At 38.8% G+C, this 25,031-nt stretch overlaps 1 protein-coding gene across 2 annotated transcripts in view; it reads left to right on the forward strand.

Annotated features, from left to right (window-relative positions):
* The first annotated feature begins 2,382 nt into the window (after positions 1–2,382).
* enox2 (ecto-NOX disulfide-thiol exchanger 2) overlaps positions 2,383–25,031 on the forward strand; it is a 181,050-nt gene continuing 158,401 nt past the window's right edge. Inside the window, exons 1-3 of one of the 2 annotated variants that reach the window (XM_063494455.1) lie at positions 2,383–2,533; positions 7,084–7,180; positions 22,634–22,728. The gene's annotated coding sequence lies outside the window, so the exon portion shown is untranslated. The remainder of the gene's footprint in view (positions 2,534–7,083; positions 7,181–22,633; positions 22,729–25,031) is intronic. The other variant, XM_063494456.1, reaches the window with a different exon arrangement.

The following is a 25,031-nucleotide window of genomic DNA, read 5'->3' on the forward strand; positions in this document are numbered from 1 at the left end:
AAGCGACGGCTTGGTCGAGCGCTTTAACCGCACGCTGGCCACCCAGCTCGCCATTCTCACCAGCCGCCACCAGCGGGATTGGGACCGACATCTGCCCCTGGTCCTTTGGTCGTATCGGACCGCGGTTCAGGAGTCCAGCCAGTGCACGCCTGCCGCTTTGATGTTTGGGCGGGAGCTCCGGACGCCTGTGGATCTGGTGTTTGGGTCCCCCCCTGAGCCGGAGATTGATGGTGGGCCGGAGATGGACTACTACAGGAGGCTGAGGGAGCGGCTGCAGGTGGTTCACGACTACACCCGCCAGGCCCAGGCCAGCGCCGGAGTACGGCAGAAAAGAGCCTACAACACCAAGTGCCGGGGGGAGGCTTTTGTGCCTGGCGACAAGGTTTGGGTGTACTGCCCGGTTCGCAAGAGAGGAGTGTCCCCCAAACTCTGCAGTCACTGGCAAGGGCCGGCGGAGGTCGTGGAGCGGCTAACAGAAGTGGTGTACCGTGTTCGCATGCCGGGCCCGGGGCGCCTGGTGGTGTTGCACCAGGACAGACTCTCGCCGTACCGACCGCTCGCTCCGGCAGATGCCGGGGCAGGGGATGCTGGCGGCACCCCATGTTCTGATCCGAGTGACTTTTCCCCCACCTGTCGAGACCGGCCGGTGCGCCGGAAGAAGGCACCTGGACGTTTGCAGGACTTTGTGTGGGGTAATGGGGTTGTCGGGGACGACTGACCCCTTAGGTGGGGGCTATGTAGCGGGCCAGGGCTGTTCGGGGTTGTTCTGACATTTATGTTCTGTTTTGCAGTTCTGTTTGTTTATGTTGTCATGGTGATGAGTGACGCGCTCTCTCGGCGACTGTGTTTTCCGGTGAGAGAGCGCCTTTTTTTGTGGTTGTGTTGTTGTTGCCGCGCTGAGGAGGGAGGTAGTGACAGTGTTCTCGGCAGAGAATAATAAACGGGTGCTCCCAAAGAAACCTCTGTCTCCTCCGTGACTGAGCTCGCCACAATATATTATCATGCTTTTTACAACTACATGAATGTACTATTGCTGTGTGATTTATTACTATTACTGAAGGTCCGCGGCTCCGAACCGTAGTAAAGGGACCTCTGACTAATACGTCGGTTCCGTGTCGGGCTCTTAGCCGAAAAATAGCTTTACTTTGTTGTCTGGGTCAACTTTGCTAGCGAGAGACAGAGAGAGGCGTTGAAAGACCTCCAACGGAACTTATTGTTTTCAGAGGAAAACACGAACACAGTGTACTTAATAGCTTACTTACAACTGGGCTCGTCAGGCACTCTTCTTGGCTGCAGTGGTTATTATTATATTTACATGATTCCAGCTCCCGTTTCTGCTCGATGATACTCGTACTTTTCCACTCTCCTTTTTCTCCCTCCTCGCGCTCACAGACACATAACGGGTATGGCAGTCCATTCTCTCTGCAGCACGGACTACACTGCCCATGAGGCTACATTCTTTAGGGCTATGCCTGTAGCATTCTGCCTATTAGCTTAGCACAACAACAACAACAAAAAGGCGCTCTCTCACCCAGGAAACACACAGCCGCAGAGAGAGCGTCACCCTGTAACCATGGTAACCCTAACGCTGCCGCCTGGAGCAACAGAACATAGCTGTCAAACAAAACCCAAACAGTCCTGACCCGCGACAATATGAAACAGGAAAGTGCCCCCGTGTAATCCATTTATTTCAACAAAGTAACTGTATTCTAAATACCACCTTTTTAAATGGTAACTGTAACAGAATACAGTTACTCATATTTTGTATTTTAAATACGTAACGGCGGTACATGTATTCCGTTACTCCCCAACACTGATTATACATTTATGTCATAGCCTTGTGCAGCCCTATAATGTTATTGGTATTATTTTACAATTTTCATATGAATATTGTATCTGAGTAAATATCTGACAATACATACTGAAATTAAAAACACGTATGACTACTGAAAAGTTGAACAAAGTAGATTTCCAAAGTTGTTTCAATTAATATAACTATTTAGAATGAGAGTGATTATCATTATCTTAATGGTCAGGAAGTTATTAAGCAATAAGCAATTCTGATTTTTAAAGGATTAAAAAAATGTATTTATTGATTTATTTGTTTGTTTGTTTGTTTGTTTATAGCCTAGATTGTCCTTCAGTTGCAGGATGACGCCTAAATACGTCTTTACTTTTAAAAACAGTTTTGAAGGAAAGCTTAACTCGCCAAAAGAACATTATATTACAATGCTGGTTCCTTTTAAGTTTAAAGTCTTTGGTGTGCTCTTATTTTGACGGGACACTCTCCCCTGACGCTCAGCTGCAAAACGAAACCTTCCAAAACACTAAACGTCAACGAAAAGCACGTGTCGACCTCCCGCTTGCCGTACTTGGCTCCGCCATTGTTTGACAGGTCTCGTTGCTAACCAGAGGCTTTCCTGGTTACCAACTCAACAACAGCGAAAGAAAGAAACTTCCAAGCCTTCCATGGCTTTATAGAAAGCCTTTCGACAACACAGAAAGCATGGAAGAGGACAAACGCCTTAGACAGGTACTTTATACTTTCTCTCTCATTTTCTCTTTCACTCCACCGGTGCTAACTTCCGACATCAGTAGTTCGTGTTAGCTTCTGTTTTGGAAGTTCACAGCGAAGCACATAATGTGTTTTAAAACGCACAGAGCACTTTATTATCTGAAGCCATGCTTTTGTTTCAAAATGGTAGAGTAAACGCGTTAAGTTGGCTGACTTTGCCACTTATGAACTGGGTTGACTTGGTATTTAATCGAGCTGTGTGGAAGCGTAATGTTTTAAAGCGTCTTTGGAGCATCAGCACGGGAAGTCCAACCACTAAGTCTGTTTCACAGTGAAATACGAGTCAGTCATACTGCTGCTGAGTTCTGATCGCAAAGTGTGTGCCGTAAAAATGTTCCTCTCCACGCCAAATAAACGCTAGAGGCGGAGCGAATAATAGTCTTGTAATAGTCAAAACCATTTACTGTGATTTGCAGCGGTGCTCAGGAAGTTATTTTGGGTGCAGAGAACAGTTTATTGCAGCAGTCAGTGCAGGCTTTAGTAAAAGCCTGCAGGTAGGGAGACTTGCTGTTTGTTACCGGTTTTCTTTACTGGTTTTCTACCTCATCTTTTGTCTCCGTAAATTAAAGCAAAATTGTCCCACAATAAAATACTGGGCATACTTGATTACGATAGTAAGTACTTAGATTGAAGTGTTTTTGTGTTAAATGCCACCATTGCTAAAGCAACTTTAATTTTGGAAAAGCATGGGAAGTTTGATTGGCTTGTTGCTTGAGTAAGGTTTCATTTAGATTTGTCTGATCCTTGTTTGGCCCTAAAATGAACCAACATTGCTTCTTTCAATTACGTGTTATTTCTATAGCACCAGTTCTGAACAGTCACCTCAAGGTGTTTTATATTATAGGGTAAATATTTGAAAGAAACCCTAATCAGACGCCCCCCTCTGAGCACACACTTGGTGACAGTGAGAAGGGAAAAAAATGAAGAACAGTTAAAGTTGGGTCCTTTTAACAGGAAGAAACCTTCAGCAGAACCAGACAGAGGGTGAGGCAGCCATTTTGCTTTGGGTGTTTTGGGGTTGAGGAGAAAGACGAGAGAGCAGAGAAAGACAGGACAAAAGGCAAAGAGAGGGCCAGAGGTTAGTAATTAGCAATGATTAAATGCAGCAGTGGTGTATAAACACATAGAAAGTGAAATGTGAAACAAAAAAGAAGACTAAAGAAATGTTCAATACATTATGGGAGGCACTCCAGCACTCTAATGCAGCATAACTCAGGGAGGGTTCAGGGTCTGTCCCCTGAATTCAAACTGGGTTTCACATGAGAGGGGCCGGGTGGCTGACTGCTCTGTTTCTCGTTCTACCTTTAAAAACTATGAACCAAAAGTAAGCCTGCAGTGTGAAAGTGAAGTGCCCTCTTAGAATAATAAGGTACTATGAAGTCTTTGAGGTATGGTAGGGCCTGATTAATCAAGATTTTGAATGTGGGGAGAAAGATTTTAAATTCAGTTCTGGATTTAACAGAGAGCCAATGAAGACAAGCTAATACGGGAAAAATATGGTCTCTCTTTTCAGTCCTAGTTAGTATTCTCTCTGCAATACATTGAATACATTCATTGCAAGCAGGTGGTAAAAGAGTGTAGCCATAACTGTACCAATGAAACTGTACAGAAAGAAGAATTACAGATGTATTATTGCCATGGTTATCCATAATCAGTAATTGTGATGCAGCCAAATTTCTATAAAAGGCTATATTCTGACCATAACTAGTCCTTATGGTCTCTTTAAATTTTGTATTATTTCCTAATATTCTTTTGCTGTTGCTCTGTGCTGTAAAGCCTTGGGATAATAACAGTTTAACTTGGCAACTGATCTATAAGGGAACTTATAGAAAATGGGTGGAAAGCAAACAGCTGCTCTTTGTTAGTAGAAATTAAGGAAACTAGTGTGGGCACTATGCAGCAAAACAGCTTTATGTCTGCTGTGTGATTGAAATGGAAAATCAGAATCAACGTTGTGGTATTTATCTTAAGTAGCCAGGTATTGCTCGCAAGTGGTGAGGTTGTCTCTAAAAATATGGAGGATCATTACCTGAGAAGGCTCTACAAATACATTAATTTCCAGAGGTTCATGTTGAGGTGCATTTCTTTAGAGAGATTTGAAGGATTACTGAGTCATTAATGGTAACCTAATGCCAGTGATATAAGGGGTGTCATACAGGTCTGAACATCCAAGTCCAATAATGAGCTAAAGTATGGCTTCACAGGTATAATCCTAAATCTCGACTCCATATTTTGCTAAGAGAGGCACCGCTGATAGAAAAGGTTAATCCTCCCTTTGATTAAAACTGGAGGATGCCATTTGTTCTGGCCCTGTTGTCAGAAATACAACCAGAATCTGGGCAAGAGATGTGACGTTTGAGGTGCTTTAAGCATTTAAGAAAACCAGTTAATTTAGGTAAAAGCAAGGTGACATGGGATTTAGACCTACTGCAGAGGTTTAATTCTGTTTTTGAACGTTATGCACTTCCTGTTATACTGTGTGGACCTTTCAAATGAAAATGGGTGAGTCCTTAAACCAAGTGACTAGTTAGTAACTAACTAGGTAATTCTTTCATTAAAAGGAAAATTAGTCATCAAGAGTGATAGCACACGTTTAAACAAAAGCACAATCTGATGTGCTGAAAATGCTGCAGGGTTATAACTACTGTTTATTTTTAGCTTATTATTTCAGGTGTTTTTTAGTTATTTGTTTGAAGTATTAAATATTGGAAAACAGTGAAAAATTACCTTTGTGATTTTGTGTTTTCTACAAACAAGTTTTACTGGATTTTTTCACACTATATTGCCAAAGGTATTTGTTTGTCTGCCTTCAGACGCATGTGAGCTTGACATCCCATTCTTAATCCATAGGATTTAATATGATGTCGATCCACCCTTTGCAAGTATGACAGCTTCAGTTCATCTGGAAAGGCTTTCCACAAGGTTTAGGAGTGTTTTTATGGAAATGTGGTGGTTGCAAGGGTGTGTAGCTGACTGGTTATTCCCAAGTCTGGTGTGACTGAGGAATAACCAAAAAACTAGGTTCAGTATGACTGAATAATCAATAACTAAAGTCATTAGGTATTTAAATGTTTAGGTCTTGCTCCTGATAATCCACTTTTGTTTTATCATCTTATAAATATTGATCAGTTTTTGAGGATACTGTAGCTCAAACTGCTTGCAACCTCTGTTTACACCATGAGCTTTAATTCTGTGACATTTTTGGATTTAGTAAATTACAGGGAGAGACACATTTCCTTATTTAAGCTCTTCTTGTAGTGTGTTTACCATGTGAAGGATTAGGTTCAGGAGTTTACCCATCTCCTTCTACTTGGGCCAGATTTATTTAAGCAGTGTTGTGGACTGCAGGACCAAGATGTAATAAGGGTGTCAATATTCGTCATGTCAGCAAGTTGTGCTTCATTAATCTGTCTGATTGATCCAGCATCCATGTGGTTCAGTGACCTTGGTTTGCTCAAATAAGAACTGCACCCTCGCTGGTGTTACCTGATCTACCGCTCTGCTGATAGGCTTCTGCTTGAGTTATTGAAAGCACAGGACAGAGACTTATGTGGACACCAAGTCCACGGGAGTGATGGGAACTCTCCAAGCTGAGGAGGAGGCCTTTTGTTACATTTCATGATATCATATGACTGTAGCAGCAGGATGGACCTAATAGACTTGTTCGAGCTAATGAAGGTTGAAGAACTGAGAAAATACTTGGGGACTGTGGAGAAATTTGACCTTAGATGAGGTCAAGGGGGTTGGTCTTAGGAGACATCTCTTAGAGGTTAAATAGATATAAATGCAGCTGCTATGAGATGGATGGTGTCATGCTGTGTAAGCAAAAAATGCTAATCAAGGGCCAGGAGCTAATCCCTTCCTAACTCATTCCTTGGAGATACACAGTTGATTTGGTGGATCGATATAAGTGCTGTGACTCAATGAATGGAATTAAGTGTTAGCCAGACTGGACTCATACAACATGCTAAATTATTTTTGCTTTAAAAATATTTTAGATGTTCCAGGTAGGCTTCTCTTAGTAGAGAAGTCACAACATACACATACTTTGTTACTGTACTTAAGTAGAATTTTCAGGTATCTGTACTTGAATATTTATTTTTCTGAAAACTTTTTACTTTTGCTCTCTACATTTTTGAACCAATATCTGTACTTTCTACTTCTTACATTTTCAAAACAGGCTCATTACTTTAGGCTAAACAGTATCATTTATACCGTTTATATTCAGGTGTTAAAGTTGGCTGGAGGGAGTGCAGGTGTCCATATGCTGTGTTTGCAGCACTTCAGAATCTAGCTACCGCTACAGAACAGGAGGAAGCATTAGGGGGAGGGGGGGGGGGGGGTTATTATCATTATTTTATTTTTTTTTATGTATTTTTTTAGTGTGAGGTAATTTCAAATTCAACATTTCTATCAGCTCAACAAACATCAACAAATAAACAATGTGTTTGTGTGCAGATTGTCACACAGTGTGTTTCTAGCTAAAGTCCAGCTGCTCTATTTCCCAGGGAGGGAAAAGAATGAGAGTTAACTTCACTCAGAGATGGAACATGGTGTAGGAAGACAGACAGGACAAAAGAGGAAGAAGAGGGGTTATATTTAAAGGTAAGGATCGCTCAGTGATGCTTGATAAACTGCAAATTTAAAGATCACATGCAATGTCATCATTTTAATCACATATTTGATCTGTATATGATGCGTTTTGATAAATGATGTATTTTCATGTTGTGAAACTTCCTGCAAAACAAATAAATAAATACAAACTAGTTTTTTCAAATGCTGCATGAAAATACTGGGCATTTATGTGAAGGATAATCAGGTTAGTTTGTGGTGAATTCACAGTAAACCACTATGTTGGACTGGTGCGCAGGGTACTGTGCTGTGGTACCCATGGTCAGATTTAGGTTACATCAAGTGTAGCAGAGATGAGTTTGCATTTAAGCTCATGATGTTTAGATTCATTCACTGAATTCCAATTTTATGCTGTCTATTATAAAGATAGTATAAACAGTGTGGTGTCGCTGTACTGTGCCATACTTTCCCATTGATATATGTGATGCAGCATTAGAAAAGCCAGCGAAAGACGCAGGCTCATAATCCCAGCTACACACAAAAACAGCTGAGCCCACTGGATTTTCCAGTATTTCCGATTTCTGTTATCTTAACCGCACTGTCAGCAAAAAAGCTGTCTGAAAAATGGAGTTTATTAAACATTTATTGTTGTAATCTCTATTATTAGTAGGCAGTAAAATATATTTTACCTTCACAATCTGTAATGAAATGATCTAAATAATTTCTAAAACAAATAAAACCACTACACTTAAGCTTAAATAATTATTTTGGTAAACATAACTTATAAGTAGGAAAATTAGTTGAAAATGAACAAGTTAACTTTTTTGAAATATGACTTCTTTGCTGTTGTTGCAGGAGGGTGTCAAAATCTTCCCTGTGGTTCGAAAAATGATGTCAGGATTGAGTTTTAGATTGTAGTATTGTGACAAACTTAGTACACAATTTGCAATGACTGATTGCTGGATACTGGCTAAAAACAGGATGTAAGTTAGTTTTAAATTATCCATAATTGTGATTGCAAAAATGTTAACCATTTTTTGTTTATGTGCAAGTGAAACAGACACAAAAGTGTGGGGAAGGGTTGTGGAGAGGCAGGTGAAGTTTTGGTTTTAACCTAAACTGAAACACCAGGGTTTTTAATACGTAAGACAAGATTTGCTATTAATAACATTACATCTACCACTCCCTTACACATATCTAACAAATCCTGCCACTCACTGCTTTAGCTCGTATTGTAAGGTATCTCAGATACAGACAGTATTTCAAGATGTATGTATTTAGTAGAGCAGGGCGATATGACGAAAAATATTTATCACGATATACATTTGAAAATTTGCGATAACGATATAACTGACGATATAATTGACACGAGACAAAACACTTTACAACTCCACAACTTTATTAGTGCAAAAACAAACAAACATCAATGTATTTTCAGTTAAACAAGCAGCTGTTTTTTATGTGCATTAAAGTTATATAAAAATGTAACAGTGCAAATGCAAATTCCTTGCTGACAGTTTAACCAAAAGGCATTTCCAGTGGAAATTGGCCGACATATCCTCAGCATAACCATGTATAATATCCACACAACTTAAAAAGAGGTTATACACACACAATACGGTAATATTATGTTGAAGCACAGTACGTATCACTCTGCGAGGCTCCTGCCTACGATAGCCGTAATGCTCCGACAATCCATCAAGCGGTGCGACTTCGTAGCTTAGCAAAGTCGTACTAAGACTTTTGACAGATTTCCGAGCGCCGTGTACCACATAAAATCGTTTCGAGGTCAGTAAACACAACCAGAATTCATACATAGGGCACACGGGACTATAAGGGGCACTGTCGATTTTCAGAAAAATCAAAGGATTGATTTTAAGTGTGCCGTATTTTCCAAAAACCACAGTAATAACGACGACCCGCTAGCATGCTCTACCAAAAATAGTGCTTTGTTGTGTATCTGACGGACGAAAGCCAAACCAGTTCCACACCACTGAAGTTGCAGCATTTTTACAAACCAGTTCTGGTTCATCCGTTTCATTCAACGATCCGCTTTTGCCCTTCTCATTCTCCGTCGCCGCCATGCTTTTTCCGCCATGTGTGTATGAAAACAAAGGCACTGCGCATGCGCGTTTTACCCATATTCTATTGCCATATTTCATTTTCTTATCGTTGCCCAACATTATACCGGTATTACCGTGAACGGTATGATATGGCCCAGGCCTAGTATTTAGTGACTGTATATTCTAGGAGCATTTCATTTGACTTTGTTTTTGCGAGGTCTTTTTCTTTATATATACAAATGAAGTAAAAAGCTAACAGTCATCTTTTTTTTTTTTTTACTGAATGTGCTTTTGTCTGCACTACATTTCAGATCTGTCAGCTCAGTTAAAGTTGGATGTTTGGATGTTAGGTAAGGTGACCCTGGCTGCTTGGAACAGAGGCGAGCTTGAATAAAAATGCTGTAACCTTACTTTTGAAGTCAGAAGCCTGTTCTGCATACAAATGTAGGTTAGTTTTCCAGTTGCGGATTAAGCCTTGCCAGTTCATAATATGATCTTGTACTTTCAAAAGAGATTAAAAATGGTGCTTTGTGTTGTGTTTTGTGCTCTGTTTAGATAGGCCACACAGAAGCATAGAAACCAGGTCTTTTTTCAAGAGCCGCTTTTGGATTTAGAGCTTCCTCTTTTTAAAAAGAGTCATAACTTTGCATCCATTCATTCAATTTAGGGAAATATCTAATAATAAAATTCAGTAGTATTCACTGTGTTGATATCTATATTTTTGCCAGGCACTATTTCATTTATATTGTTCTAGACAGTGCGCATTTGTGTTTGTGCTGATAAGGGTTAAACAGTGGGGTTATTTAACTGGCACACAAGTTAAAACCATGTCTGCAAGACATCCAGTGTCTAACATTAGATATCTTGTATAAAAAAAATAAAATAAAAACATATCTTGTATAATATCTGTGAAGACAGGAGTGTTTGTCTAAAACTGCTGTAGCAGGGAGATTTGGACAGGATTTCTGACAGCCTCTCTACTTTGCTTGGATAAAATATTGATGTTTATTTCCTCTTTTTTTTTTTCTTTTTTTTTTGACACCGCAGCCTATAGCAAGAAGGTTAAAAAAATAACCCTTGTTTTACATGTCCCATCTTTTCGAACACATGGAAAAAAACATGTCTGCAATTTCCGTCCACAGTACTAATTCATTTTATTAAAATGCGTTACCATAACAGCGCACCCACTTTCCACCATATGGTCAATATTTTCATTACTTGAAATTACTGTGAGTGGTGGGCAGTCCCTCTGTTTTCAGAGCCCACGTATGAGCTGTGTGTCATGTCCTTGATTATCAGTGTGCAGCGTTAGAGTTGCTGAAAGCTTGTTTAGGAATATTAATGAGGTATACAGGTTTCGATGGCCTCAGGCGATTTGATTAAATGTAAAACTGTAGAAAAAAAATGTCTGAGTGCTTTGTAGCCAACTGTCAGTCACAAACTAACCAGACAGTACAAGTGCACCACAGCTCTGCTGTTGTAAAACATGAAAATGAGCTTCAGTATTTTGTTCAAGCTGAGAAGAGAGGCTGTCAGGAATCCTGTCCAAACATCTCTGCAATTCCAGACTAACACAAACACTTCTTTTTTTTTTGCATAGAAACAACCACTGTGGCACCCAGCAAAAAGGTTTTAACCTTACTCATAGGGAAACCACCATGTTAATTCATTTAAACATTATTTAATAGCATCTTTGGTCATCTGTTTAAAAAAAAAAAAAAAAAAAGTAACAGTGACTCTAACTGTATGCAGACTAGATATCCATTGAAGCAAAATGCTGTATACTGCTTTTAACCATGAATATCTTTGATTCACTTGTTTTTACACATCCAGTAAATTAATTGATTGTTTAAGAGTTTATTTGCATATCCATACAATACTTATATATAATACTTATGTAATACTTTTGCTTACCTCATGAGCTAACATTTTTGCTATTGTGCATCTGACTAACATCAGCAGATCTTCCCGTTATATCCTTAGAGGTGTCATAAATGCTGCTTATGTTACTTAAATGATGCTTACTAGTGTTGCGTGCCTTCATTTGGTATTAGTTATTTATTAGAATTTAAGACTGTGCCCTCACTGTTTTTTAGCCTCCCATGTGCCCCAGCACTATTTTGATTCCATCTGCAAAATCTGTCTGACTAGTCTTTTCTGCCCAAGGCCATAATACTAAACTTAGCTCACCATGTTGAGAATATTTTCCATGTTTTGAAGCAAATTGTTTTTGTCCCACTTGGGGTGAGGAAAGGTGACATTTCTCATTATGAGATCTTTCATTTAGCCTCAAGGGAATTTGGCAGCTGGATAAGAAGAGGCAGGCGATGACGAGGCGTCATCTCAGCGAATCAATAAACCTGTGTGCGTTTTGGGTCTGTGCATAAAGTACCAGTCTGTTGTGAAATACCTAAAGTGAGTAAATAGTGAAAACTGGTAATAGACGAGCACGATAATAAATTAAACTACTGTTTAATTTAACTATGTACATATCTTGCATAGTATAGGTAGTGTATGTCTTTCTCTTGTCAAGCTTGAATGAGATTTACAGATGAGGACAAAATTAATTGCCTCCAAATAAAATTTGAAGTTTTTATCAAAATGTTCTCAACTTTAATTCTGCTGGAAAGGCTTAAGGTTTAAGAGTGTGTTTATGGGAAATAAACTGTCCTACCTCACAGTATCGTCTTGTGAGGTCAGACGCTGACCTCAGACGCATTGGACAAGAAAGCCTGGCTCTCAGTCCTCGCTCCTGTTCATCCCAGAGGTGTTCGATCGGGTCAAGAATCTGTGCAGGCCAGTCAGGTTCTTCCTCATCACACTCAGTTAGCCATTCTTTATGGATCTTGCTTTGTCCACTGGTGTGCAGTTATGTTGGAACAGGAAGGCGCCATCCCCAAAATGTTCCCACAAAGTTGGGAGCATGAAATTGTCCAAAATGGCTTGGTATGCTGAACCATTACGAGTTCCTTTTACTCAAACAAAGGATCAGAAGCCAACTTCTGAAAAACAGCCCCACACCAAATCCTCCCCTCTTCCAAAGTTTACACTACTCGTCAGACAACTAATCTTCTCCTGGCAACTGCCAAAAACGGACAGAGAAGCATTATTCATCAATCAAGAGAACATGTCTCCACTGTGTTGGAGTCCATTGGCAGTGTGCTTTACCAGCACCATCTGACTTTGTATTGCACTTGGTGATGTAAGGCTTGAATGTAGCTGCTTGGTTATGGAAACCCATTCCATGAAGCTCCATGTTTTGTTTTGTTTTTTGTAGAAGCAGTTTGCATAGCTACTTTCTTTATTTTATAAACCTGTGGCCATGGAAGTAATTGAAATCTGGATGATTTGAATGGGTGAGTGAATACTTTTGGCAGTGGATGTTTGGAGAAAGCAGGAAGAGGCAAACAACTGATTATCCCCATAGTGAAACACGGTGGTAGGAGTATTATGCTGAGGGGATGAAGGGAAAAAAACACGAAGAAAGAAGAATATGTGAAGATTTTTAAAGAAAACCTTAGGCAGTAAACAGCAAAACTGGATGTGAGTCGTCACTTTGTCTTCCAGCATGGCAACGACCCAAAACATACGACATCCTGATGTGAATCTTGTTTAAAATTTGTGGGGTTAACTCAAGACCAAAGTCTATACCAGAAGACTTTTAAATCTATAGGAGGTTGAGAGATTTGGGCTGGGATTGATCAGATGTGTGCAAGAATTGTTGAAAACTACAACAAATGACTGCGGGCTGTTATCCAGCAAAAAGGATACACAATTGACTGTTAGAATCATGGAGTTTTTGTGAAATAATTTTTTTTCTGTATGCAAAGTAAAATAATGTCAAGCATCAGAAATAAAGTTAGGACATTTAGAAAAGAGGTGCTAAAAAATTAATTGCTCTGTTTAACGGAACTTGGGAAATACTTATTTGTGTTTTCTTATGTAACAGAACTGCAGAGTTCACATTTAAATTAATAATGTACTTTAGCCATGTGCATTTTTAATATGTAGCACATGCTAGTTATCTAAAATACAGACTCTTTTTGTCTTCTAAACTGAAATGAAATGGAGTTGCTGACAAATCCTTGAATCCCTATATTTTAATGCAGAGAGCAAAGTTTGTTTGTTTGTTTAATTTTAACTTATGTGCAAAGAACACTTTGTATAATGTTAAAAACCAGATGGGCTAAGGCAAACTGGAAAATAGTCCTGTGGTCATAATTAACATCTTATCTTATATATAAAATATATATATAGGATGATATATAAAATAAAATGGGCTTGATTAGCATGGGGGCCACAGCCTGGGGACCCTTACTGGATACAGACGCCTTAGTTGGGAGTCAAACACATGACCAGGAACGTCCAAATGCGAGTGGTGTTACCAACTTATTTCATAAGGTCCAATTATGATTTGGTCAAAGTATGCCTCTTCAAAGCATTAATCATATGTGATGTACTGGGACTAACTTCTTTCAGTTTCTGTAAAACCAGTCTATCATAGTACCACCACCAAGTGATACAATCGACTTATCTACAAGGTGCCAGACGCTGTGACAGCACGGAAGCATTTGACACCCAAGTAATGAATAAACACTGAAAATGAGAAAACATCAGATACACAAGAAGATCATTAGCAGTTATGATAGCATTGTGAGGATGGGACAGGTTGATTTAAAAATAATAATAACAATAATAATAATAACTTCTTTCCCTACTCCTCCTTCCCTGAATTAATCAAGAGAGAGTTTAGTTTTTTTTTTTTCAATTAAATGTTATTTTTTATGCTACACACATCTCATATTTGTTCGCAGTCAAGATTTTTTTTTATCTCATCCAGTCGAAGGAGGCGTCATCCATCTGCTCCTCCTACTATTATACCAGTTAGAATTTAATCAAATTTGCACACAATGAACGCTAATGTGTCTTCATCCAAATTGTATCACATTTAACATTAATGGGTTTTTAATTCTTATTTTTTTTGCAATACATCCAACCAATGACAGGAAAAAACTACTAAAAAACCCCTTTACAAAACATTTGAACTGAGGTGGATGAACTATTACGTCACTGACGTTCTGTTTCTTATTTTAAGTTTGTGTGCACTGCAGGGATATGATGAGGGCAAAGATGAAGACATTTAGTTGGCATAGTAACTTTAATTATAGTCACCTCCCTAGTAGCAATCTTGTGTTGCTGTCTGCTCTACTTCATTCAAATTGCTGTTAAAAATAAATCTGTTTCTTAACTTCAAACATCACCTACTTTTTCACTGCTAAAATAAACTAGCTTAAATGACAGTATGGGAGCATATGCTGTAAGCTTCCCAGGAGGCTTTGAAAATAGAGCAGTGACCTCAGCCATACTCCATCTGCCACCTGGGATATGCTGTAGGCCTACACAGGTATGTAGCATAGGAGATAAATGCAAATTTAGCAGTGGGAATACAATGCAGACACAGGTTAAATGTATGCTTTGGTATTACTTTCACTGCATTGCTTATGGCTTGATAACTGGTTCCACTGAGTTCACAGACCTGCTGTACACAGCCAATACCTCTTTCCTCCGGCACACTGCATTGCTGTTGAAATTGGTCTAACCATCTCAGGACAATGCACTCTATCACTCCCCGTGGTTAGTCATTTAGGCTATATGGATTCCGGCTTTAGGCTAAATCTTCTCATCACATCTCAATGGATACTGATCTTATGTGAAGTCTCCAAAAGGTGTGAAGTAAATTAATTTCATACCCGAGTAAGTCTGGAAGCTGCAATGACATTGACAAGTAGAGAGGTGCTGGATGTACTTTACAGTTAATCCAGCACAGGAAATAGTCATGTGTTTATTATATCTCTATATAGATTATATATTTTCAGATATCAGACGTGCATGACTTTTCTAATTCATGAGCTGAACACTTTTGTTTTGCGCCGATTACCTGATCATCTATGGATGACCTCAGAGTGGGCCATCCTTCTGGGCAGACCAATTACTTGCACAAATGCCATGTTTTTCATAAAGATGAAAGCCACACTTTTAATCAGCCACTGCTGATGATAGGCGATAATCTTACTGATTGCACTAAATTTTCAGTTGTAGTGATGAGCTGTGAGGACTTTGATTATAGCAAAAAAGTGGTCACAACATCATTGCATACTTTACCCAGGCTGTCGTGCAGTATGAATGACATCTACATATTTCACGCTATGAAAATTAGATTTCCAAGCCCTTGCCTTGCCTGTGTTCTTGGATTTGTCTTAATTTTTCCAGTTTTATCTGAGCTTTTTTGTGGGATTTATGGAGTGCAACATATTAAATAAACCTATTTATTTACCTCTGCTACCATCCTGTAATAAAATATATGTAGGAGGCTGACAGCCAGACATATTCGACACACACTAGAGCTTCAAATCACTGTACAACTGCAATGCAATCTTACCCTGCTAGATTTTGTAAAGACAGGCTTGGCCCTGTCACTGCAACTTTTTGATGAATGATGGCATCTGATTAGTCGCCAAGACATCTGAAATGACTCCAGCTCTAAAGCCAGGAAACAATTCTGACAGAGCGCTGTCTGAAGCAGCCAGACATCTGGATTAAGGTGCAAAAGGATTTGACTAGCTTTTTTTTCAGTCGGAGCAAGTGCTAGAATCTGAAATATAAACTTTCTAATGTTAGAGTTTTAACTTTTTCTTGGGAGATAGTTTGTAGTCATGTTTTCATTTTCTTTATCCATCTTATAAATATATGAATATATATTTAAAACTTAAAAGGAATTTTATGAGTCAGACTTGTATATATATTTAATCTAAAAATATATAAATAGAGGTTAGCAGGGAGGAGCTGATGAGTCCATATCCATATTTTAAAACGGTAATTAAACTTAACGAGGAAGTGAATTTATCTGCTTCACAAATATGCAAATGCATAGAGAGACACAGAATCTCTTTTTCGGCACTGACTGGGTGCTTGTATTTGTTTTGCATTTTGGAAGATGTGTCCATTGTTCCTTTAACTGGCTAACAGTTAATTAGTGTGAATGCTTGTAAAAGCATTCACAGTATTGTTGTTGTAATCTTTATTCTATTTTATTAGTGTGAATGCTTGTAAAAGCATTCACAGTATTGTTGTTGTAATCTTTATTCTATTTTATTATTATTATTATAGATTCCGTACGTTTTTTGTAGTCCTACTCCTTCAAAACCGTTCAACTTAGAAAAACCATTCAAACACCGTTAGATTCCTCTTCTTTTGGACACGACTGCTTCTATTTTTCTCATTTTTAACATTTATATTTTTAATTTTATTTAACTTTTTTCAACAAAAATTTCCCATGTATTTCAATGGGGAGACCCTTCAAATCCTCATTCAACTTACTCATTTTTAAACTCCTACTACTTCCACATACATTGACATAGAGCCACCATTCAAACTTTAAAACGAAGACAAGACATTCAACTATTCAACTTGTATTTATCTTTTCAATATCTATTATACTTTTTCTTCAGTTCCAGATTAAGTTTCATGATGTTTTTTCAGCCGTTTCAGAGTTTATAATGGGTGTGTATGGGACGGAATGTTGCCGCTAGAGTGAGACAGCTCAACTGCTAGAGTGGAAGCAGGTCGAAAATTAATCTTAAAATATTTTTTAAAACTGCTGCTGTGTCCACGGTGTTTGGTCTACAGGTATGATTTACCCTCAAAACGTAGCCATCGCTGTCCTCTTTCATCCAATGTGTTTACTATTGTAGTAGGTGTTATGGTTCTTTCATAAATGTCACCAATGCACAGCCTACTCCCTCCAACTCCTCCATAGACTCTAATGTTAAAATGGCTCAGAAGGTTCGTTTGAAAACCAGAAGTACAGGCTGTCTTTACACTGTCACCACGTCCATATAATAAACTCCACAAGCATGAAAACTGAGAATTAGGTAGACTAGACATTGCTGGCGCTCACGGTGAAAGAATTTTGTCAATAGGACCTGTACTTTTCATTTGGGAGCGATTTGTTTCGACTTGACTTTTCTGTTCATTTTAAGCAGCAAAAGTGAGGTGCATGTCTGTGTGCGTGTGTACTGAGCCATTGGGTGCAGTCACTATAGCAACCAGGCTCACACCTGCCTGCCTAACGAGCTCTGTCTCTCACTGTGCCAAGATTCATCTTAAACACTTCTCTTTAAACTGCTGCTGTGTCCACAGTGTTTGCTCTACAGCCATCATTTTACCCTCAAAACGTCGCCATCGTTCTTCTCTTTCCAACACCGTGTCTTTCAAAGCTCATAGATACAAACTTTTTAAACTGTGTGGATCCAAGTGGAGGGTTCACATTTTAGTCATTCAGTTATTCAACGCATATGAACTTTTAATATTCATTCAGAGGTTTTTTGACTCTGAATTTTCCTTTCTCATTTTTATTGAAAAACCTTTCAGCTATTTTCCAACTTCTTCTCTGTGGATTTTAGCTTTTAGCAGTTCAGCACTTTTGTTTTCAGGCGACAATTTCTGTATTTTTCATGTCATTCAAAATTTTTAACTTAAATTCAGCAATTAATTCATTTCAGTGCATACATTCAGATTCAAGCATTCACACTGCAGTTTCTTCAGAAAATGCACTTTCTAGTTATTATTATTATAGATTCCGTACGTTTTTTGTAGTCCTACTCCTTCAAAACCGTTCAACTTAGAAAAACCATTCAAACACCGTTAGATTCCTCTTCTTTTGGACACGACTGCTTCTATTTTTCTCATTTTTAACATTTATATTTTTAATTTTATTTAACTTTTTTCAACAAAAATTTCCCATGTATTTCAATGGGGAGACCCTTCAAATCCTCATTCAACTTACTCATTTTTAAACTCCTACTACTTCCACATACATTGACATAGAGCCACCATTCAAACTTTAAAACGAAGACAAGACATTCAACTATTCAACTTGTATTTATCTTTTCAATATCTATTATACTTTTTCTTCAGTTCCAGATTAAGTTTCATGATGTTTTTTCAGCCGTTTCAGAGTTTATAATGGGTGTGTATGGGACGGAATGTTGCCGCTAGAGTGAGACAGCTCAACTGCTAGAGTGGAAGCAGGTCGAAAATTAATCTTAAAATATTTTTTAAAACTGCTGCTGTGTCCACGGTGTTTGGTCTACAGGTATGATTTTACCCTCAAAACGTAGCCATCGCTGTCCTCTTTCATCCAATGTGTTTACTATTGTAGTAGGTGTTATGGTTCTTTCATAAATGTCACCAATGCACAGCCTACTCCCTCCAACTCCTCCATAGACTCTAATGTTAAAATGGCTCAGAAGGTTCGTTTGAAAACCAGAAGTACAGGCTGTCTTTACACTGTCACCACGTCCATATAATAAACTCCACAAGCATGAAAACTGAGAATTAGGTAGACTAGACATTGCTGGCGCTCACGGTGAAAGAATTTTGTCAATAGGACCTGTACTTTTCATTTGGGAGCGATTTGTTTCGACCTGAATTTTCTGTTCATTTTAAGCAGCAAAAGTGAGGTGCATGTCTGTGTGCGTGTGTACTGAGCCATTGGGTGCAGTCACTATAGCAACCAGGCTCACACCTGCCTGCCTAACGAGCTCTGTCTCTCACTCTGCCAAGATTCATCTTAAACACTTCTCTTTCAACTGCTGCTGTGTCCACAGTGTTTGCTCTACAGCCATCATTTTACCCTCAAAATGTCGCCATCGTTCTTCTCTTTCCAACACCGTGTCTTTCAAAGCTCATAGATACAAACTTTTTAAACTGTGTGGATCCAAGTGGAGGGTTCACATTTTAGTCATTCAGTTATTCAACGCATATGAACTTTTAATATTCATTCAGAGGTTTTTTGACTCTGAATTTTCCTTTCTCATTTTTATTGAAAAACCTTTCAGCTATTTTCCAACTTCTTCTCTGTGGATTTTAGCTTTTAGCAGTTCAGCACTTTTGTTTTCAGGCGACAATTTCTGTATTTTTCATGTCATTCAAAATTTTTAACTTAAATTCAGCAATTAATTCATTTCAGTGCATACATTCAGATTCAAGCATTCACACTGCAGTTTCTTCAGAAAATGCACTTTCTAGTTCAAAGAATATAATAATAATAATAATAGATCGTCATCCCTCGGAGGTGATGACCTTATAAGCCTGTTGTAAGCTATATTTGCAACTTGTAGTGTGGTTTATGTAGAGGTGGGGGCCTGGCATAGCAGTCTTACAAAGTGGTTTAATGTTACTGTGTCCGTAAAGGAGATTATATCACTTGAAGAAGAACATAATATGTCCTGTAAAAAGGTGTTAAAGGAAAGTACAGCGTGATGGGAAGCCTTTCTTGAGCTGAATTTGAGAAATGCATTAAGTAAGTGAATTAAAAGGTAGCTTTCATCTGCTGAGAGTAAGTGTAATACTGTGTATGTATGTGTGTGTTGTGGGATCAGGGGTGGTTCTCTCTTCTCTCAACTGATTAAGATGGATATGTCATGAGAAATAACTTTTCATTTCTTCTTCCTGTTACCTATGGCTTACATTCTGTCTGAGCCTTAAAGGCCGACTTCTGTAAGAACTACCACGTGTGATGCTGGCCTTGGTTTACCTGGGAGTCGACTGACAGCTGTTGGAATGAGAATGAGGAGTGGCGCAGACAATTAAAGGGTTGGATTCAGCCTGGCCTGACCTTCTGATCAATGCACTCCTATTTAGAGCTGGCAGGCTAGAGGCTGGGTCTCTTTTCAGACTAATAAAGATGGCACAGAGAGCAGCTCCTAGGGTAGCCTGCCAATACTTTTAACACCCCCATTGATTCTCATTACTGTTAATGGTTTCTTTGCTAGGGTGAGTCGGATGTTGAGAGGGTGTGGGTGGACTTGGGTGTAGTTGGAGATTTGGTAAGGGCCAGAGTCATCATATTATAGCAGTACTGAGAAAGTGTGTTGGCTCCTTGTAATACAATGAGTTAAGTCATGATTAGCTCCTAAGCTTCGTTGGAAGTACAGGCGATTCATGGTCAAAAAACATTTTTACCAGTATATTCACCTTTATTCAACACATGCGAGCTGCTATCCACATCTTTGCCTTCTGCTGTCACATTCATGGTCATGTTTGGCACCGTTTTCCTGTTGCAGTGTAAATGCTAAAAGGGTCATAGATTTACTCTTAAACCAGCCTACTGATGCAATTGGTCAAAACAAAATCCAAATGTGGTTTCTCTCAGCAGAACAGACACACCAGCATCCACACATTTGTTGTGTTTACGTACAAAACAGCCAAAAAATAAATAAAATTTTTAACTCTAGAAGGTGACATTTCATCAGCATAACAATAGCTTGCCCCAGTTTGATTCAGTCTACTGTAAAAGGAGCTGCTTAGTATTTGTGATTATACACCAACTCAGTAGTTTAGTCTGGAGATGTCATGACTGTAATGAGACAGCTAGTTGGGGACGTGAAAAAGACATGCCACTGTTTTGAATCCTCTGAAAAGTCCCACTTCTTATCTGGTTCAAAATAGTATGTGGTGCTGCAGAGCTGCTGTATGCATTGTAGTCATTCTTTGCCTATATTTTTAAACAACCTTGATTTGATCAGATTTTTATTTATCTTAAGAAATCTACAGTGCAGCGAAAAGTATTCCCCCCCCTCCTTATTTCCCTTTTTTAAACCCCTCAGTCGTAAGAGATGATGGGGTATTGCTTTTACCCAACTGGGCGAAAACCCGAGAACTAGGCAATGCAGGAGTTTAAAATCTATACCATAGATGAGACGGTTACCAAAAATCCCGGACAAGTTTAAATCTCAGTGTCTTTGACTTAGAGGTCAAGGTCAGAGGTCGAGTTTTCTGAAAACCTTGTGAATGCAACAACTCAAGAAGGAAGTCCCCTTGGACTTTCACATTAATCAAAAAGTACTTGTTTCCCTTTGTAAAATCATGAATTAACTGTGACTAATCACATGTGTTTGACGCTGGGTTCAATTTCATTAGCCACACCCAGGTTTGATTACTACCATACCTGTTGAATCAAAAAATCAGTTATATAGAACCTGTCTAACAGAGTGGAATAGGCTAAAAATATAAAATGCTATGGCTTATGCCATGATCTATAGAACCTCAAGAACAAATGAGAAACAAAGTCAGTGACATCTATAACACCCAGAACCCTGAAGCTGAAGTACCCTGGACCAAAAAGAACTCAAAAGTTTGTTTCACATTTGCCAGTACACATCTTGATGATCTCCAAGACTTTTGAGAAAATGTTTTGTGGGCTGACGAGCCAAAAAGTTGAGCTTTTTGGAAAGTTTACATTGTGTTATGTTTGGTGTGAAACTAACACAACATTTCTTAAAAAGAATGTCTTACCAAGAGTCAGACATAGTGGTGGTATTGGGGCTACTGGTGCTGCTTCATGACCTACAACGACTTGCCATAATTGATGGATCCATGAATTCTGCTCTCTAACACAAAATTCTGAAGTCGAATGTCTGGCCATCAATTTGTGCCCTGATTCTCAAGTTCATTTGGATTATGCAGCAGGACAGTGATCAGAAACACACCAGCAAGTTCGCCTCTTAGTCAGGGGGCTATGGTTCAGGAGAACCATCCCTGGCTACTCCACTGCTTGTGGTATCCTTGGGCGTTGTTTGATGATCTGAAACATGTAAGTGTGACAAATATGCAGAAAATAAATCAGGAAGGGGACAAATACTTTTTCACAGTACTATATTCTTTGTGAGGTTTTTTTTCTCACTCCAAAGTTCAGGGATTGAGGCAACATTGTCTGCTAATCATTTAGTGTTTAGTGCTCCACTGGAGGCCTTGACACTGACAATAGCACAATGGAAAAACAATACAAGGGGTTTTGTAAGTGCAGGTATTTTGCCACAGGGTGCAGGTAAAAAATATGAAATACGAATAAACAAGACCAGGGTGAAGGCTTAACATGCGAAGACAGTGGTTTATGTCCTCGTACTCCTTTGAGGTCTGAATGTACACCTCTGGAAAGTTAATCAAAGCAGAAATAGCTTTCTCTTCTTTGTTGGTGCTCGCCAAGTAGACAGCAAATTAGTACAGTGCTTCAAGGTCCATGCTTCAACTTATTCTACGTGATATGTGTTTGCGCACATTTGATTTGCTATTGTTCTCCCTGATGGCCATACACTGCATTCTGGAAAAGTAGATGACTTCACATTGCTGTGTTTTGGCCTAGTGGCTCACTGAAATGAGCTTTTATGCAGCATCATTACAGTGAAAGGTGCCTTAGGCTGCAGGTTAGAATCTAAAAGTAAAATGCTCTAAATCAGAATGGACTGTGTGGTTTCTGTTTTAGTTTCCTAGCTCTAAAACTGATTTAGAACCATGTAGTAAGATGATAATACAAGTATTTTAGCAGTGTAAGCCTAATACTGTTCTTTTCTATCATTTGCAGACTACAAGATGAATCCAAACGGCTCCAGCATTCTAATGGCCAGGGTAAAGTGGCCTGGTGCTTGAGAGAAGCTGTTCAATGGCTGCAGCATGCAGGTATTTTCTCCATGGCATGCAGAGCTCATGCCAATCAAACTGACTAAGAAAGCAATTCACCACTGGTGTACTTACGTTATAAGCCCTGTCTGGTAATATGTGAAATATATTAACATGGATTTTATCCCACTATAGCTGAGGACTTAGTTTTGTTTAGTCCACAGAGCCCGCAACCTCTGACTTCCACTTCAATAGTTAGCCCCAGATGCAAAGTTTTTTTCTTCTTTTTTCTATTTCGACTTCTTAATTTATCATCTTCACTTTTGAAATGAACCACATTATTAATGGTGTGTCAAATGTGTGGTTGATGTCTGCATACCAAAAAACTCTGAAGCAGCACAGGGAGTCTAATCATTCATTAGAAGTACCATTAAAAAATTACATCATGCTTGCAACAATAGGAGATGCATGCGATTCACGCAGCTGTGTGTGGAAATTAGGATTCAGTGTTCCTTGATACTTGTGATAGAATGGAAGTCTGTTTAAAAAGTTTGGCAGTTGACAGATTTTGAAAATACTTCTAAAGAGGCTAAAAGAACTGTTAATGTGAACTAGCCTTGAATTTTTATCATTATGTTTCTCTTGTAGATGTTCCTGTAAATCAGTCAGTTCAGAATATTTAATTCAATACAATTTAACAGTTTAACATTTGGGGGAAAAAGCTCTTGAATTCTTCCTCTCATCTTATTTTTCTCTAACTTCTCTAATTTCTAGTGTCTAGAAATAGTGTTAAACTTTATAACTAACACCTTAAACCAGTTGTGGATGGATTGGACAAACAGTTATGTCTCTATCTTAAATTCTCATAAAATCATCCTGTTTTTATTTCAGTTTTGTTAACTTTTTTGTGGTGTAGTTTCAACATCATGGCATCTGTAAACAGATGTTGGCCTAGCCTGCCTACACAAACACCTGTTGTGTACTTATGTATTGGCTTCCTTTATGTTTCATAGTAGATATGAAGCAGTTCATTTTTAGTTGTAATGAGGTGTTGGAGGTTAAAAAGGTATTGACGTTATTTTGCTTGCAGGATGTATACTGTTCATTCCTGTCTCAGAGGCTCAGGTGCTGCTTGTCTCTCAGGCTATTACTACTGGAATCTGCCTTCAGATTCAGCAGCAGATAAGAGCAGTAGTATCTCCTCTAATTGCCTGTTGCCTAAGAACTCCTAACTACTGAAGATGTGGGCTGAATGTAAAACAGTTTTCCCGAACTAGATTCTGTGCGTGCATTTGGGCACATGCAATTAGAGCCTCGCTCATTTGAATATACTGCAGTGTATTTTTTTTTCTTTTCTGGCCATGGAATAATTATCTAACCTCGATTATATTCTGCGTTCATGTACAGTCATCAGTGCAGTTTGAAATACAACTGAGCTTTATCTCAACCAGTCAGCGTAGTTTGCGTTGCAGTTCAAAAGCATGTTGTTGGATTGAGTGTATGTTTTGGACTACGTAAAATATGCAACAGGGGCTCCAGTTAAGTTGATTGTGTAAAACGTGAAACTTGCTCTGGTTTCTGTTGATTGTTTTGTTGTGGTCTTTGGCTCCTTTCCATTCAGTTCCAAAAAATTAAAATCATAAAAGTTTATCTATATATTTGAAAATTGCACAAACATTACCTGTAATGTTCAAAAAGTCTTGTCTCTGGCAATGAAATCACCAAACTCACAAGAGATTTGAAGGAAATTAAAGATTATTGCACTACTGCACAGTTAATGACCATGCATTGGATGCCAATTCTCATCCAGCACACACAATCAAACTCGTTTGCAGAGGATTCAACAATGCTTGTAGCTACCTGTTTCAAGCATGACTCATTAACATGAGCTGTTGCTGTCATTAATAATCATGCTGAGTGCCACTAGACGCTAAAAGGAGGAGCGACAATTGCATTTTGTTATAGTTTGTGTTGGCTGCTTATAGGTTGTCGTAATTAAATAATGTATGTTCAAAAAGTGGAGATTTATTAGTCTCCATAGCCACAAATAATACCTGACACACCACATGACACACTCAGTTGCATTGCTTCACTTTAAATTGGTGGGTTTTTTTTTTGCAGTATTTCCCTACAGACTGAATAAGTTAGCAACCAAAATAAGGTCCAGTACCTCTCTCTCTTGATCTGTGGGTCAGTAATGCCTTCTGAGTCCAGAGAGACATAAGAGTTTTCAGAGATTTTTCAACCAAGCCAAACATTGCCATTATCTCCCACAGAGCTGCCTCTACCAGAGCTTCAGAATTATTCATTCCCCCAAGAAAGGCAATTGGATCCTGAACCCCATTATTAGCTAGATGCTGTTT

Source organism: Pelmatolapia mariae, linkage group LG2, assembly GCF_036321145.2.
Source record: "Pelmatolapia mariae isolate MD_Pm_ZW linkage group LG2, Pm_UMD_F_2, whole genome shotgun sequence".
Taxonomy (NCBI): domain Eukaryota; kingdom Metazoa; phylum Chordata; class Actinopteri; order Cichliformes; family Cichlidae; genus Pelmatolapia; species Pelmatolapia mariae.